Below are 1,868 nucleotides of genomic sequence, written 5' to 3'. Positions count from 1 at the left end.
TCTCTGTAGATGTGAATTTTTTGTTACTGGTCTGGCTGCCCATCTCAGGAAATATCCAAGGAAAGTGGAGGTGCCAGAATTCTTTGACTTTGTCCCTGTTAAAGAGGACAACCCCATTTGCACCAACCCGCAACACTCCCTGACAAGACGCTTCCAAAAACCATTCAAACTGGGAGAAATCAGAAGTTCAAGTGCATCCAGTCAAAAAAATGTGTCCTTCCAAAAGGAGGCTGTCCAAAACTAAGACGATCGGGAAAACTTCTCTTAAAAAATGGAAGCAGAGTAACCCACGTGAGTCAGAAACATGGGAAGATTATGCTGGGAACACCTAATTTGTCCTCCTGTGGAATGCTCCTCGAGATATGAATTCGTTGAGATCACAAATCATTCTTTGTTTTGACTTGATATGTACTTCAACTACTAATCAAGAGAATGATTTCATAAAATGCCAAAGACTCACGATTGAGACCTGGAGATATAATTGATTTCTTTGCTGTAGCTAAAAATTAATAGGTCTCCCAGAAAGCAGAATCAATGCTATACTCTCTACAAAAAACAAAAACAAAGAAACTAAAAAAAACCCCAACCCATTCTTAATTAGTCTAACTTTCTGACTTGCTTTTAGGGCTTCATATTCCTCATTTACAAGCCCTGACTGAAAATACCTTCAAACTCAAGCGCTCTAGCTTTGGTTATCCTTGACTGTCCTGAGATTCAGTTTAACCTCTCAGAACTAATGAATTGTGAATGTGACATGAGTTCTTTAAAAAGCGCTCACACTGGTAGTGAAAAGGAACTGGAAAGAGGAACAGGATGAGACCTATCAGGAGGCTCTCAACAAAGCCAACCATCTCCCAGGTAGCAGAAGAGAAGCAAGCCTCAGAAATAGAATGGACCCCATTGAATGTAATGTGGTGGCCTTGGTTTTGCTCTCCAGTGGAACGATCCATTGCTGGAGAGGTGGTCAAAGTTGAACACATAGAGGGAAGGTATGGAATAACAGATCTCCAGTTTGTGAGCCCTGTGTGGGTCAGGGACTTATTTTCTGTCTACCCCAGTGCTTAGTGCAGCATTTGGCACATAGTAAGCACTTAACAAATACCACAATGATCATTATTATTATTATTATTATCATCATTATTATTATTACCATTGTTGTTGTTGTTACTCCATTGATTAGCCCACAATAAACACACAATGCATACAACACCATTCATTTATTCAATCTTATTTATTAAGTGCTTACTGTGTGCAGAGTACCGTACTAAGCACTTGGAAAGTACAATTCGGCAACAGAGACAATCCCAGCCCACACCAGCTTACAGTCTAGAAGGGAGGAGGCAGACAACAAAACAAGTAAACAGGCATCAATATAAATAAATAGAATTATAGATATCTGCATATATGTCTATACATATGCAATTGCTGTTGGGGAGGAGGCGGGGTAGAGCAAAGGGAGCGAGTTGGGGTGACACGGAGGGGAGGGGAGATGAGGAAAGGGGAGTTTAGTCTGGGAAGACCTCTTGGAGGAGGTGAGCCTTCAATGGGGCTTTGAAGGGGAGAAGTGTGATTGTTTGGCAGATTTGAGGAGGGAGGGCATTCCAGGCCAGAGGTAGGACATGGGCCAGGGGTCGATGGTTGGACAGGTGAGAATGAGGCACAGTGAAAAGGCTAGCACCAGAGGGGTGGAGTGTGTGGGCTGGGCTGTAGAAGAAGAAGGGAGGTGAGGTAAGAGGGGCAAGGTGATGGAAAGCTTTGAAGCCAATAGGGAGGAGTTTGTGTTTGATAGGGAGGTTGATAGGCAATCTATTTATTTATTTAGATTTTTAAGGAGGGGGTGACATGCCCAGAACATTTCTGGAGAAAGA

The sequence above is a fragment of the Tachyglossus aculeatus genome, chromosome 10 (assembly GCF_015852505.1).
Source record: "Tachyglossus aculeatus isolate mTacAcu1 chromosome 10, mTacAcu1.pri, whole genome shotgun sequence".
In the NCBI taxonomy this organism is placed as follows: domain Eukaryota; kingdom Metazoa; phylum Chordata; class Mammalia; order Monotremata; family Tachyglossidae; genus Tachyglossus; species Tachyglossus aculeatus.
Note: the sequence above shows the minus strand (reverse complement) of the source record.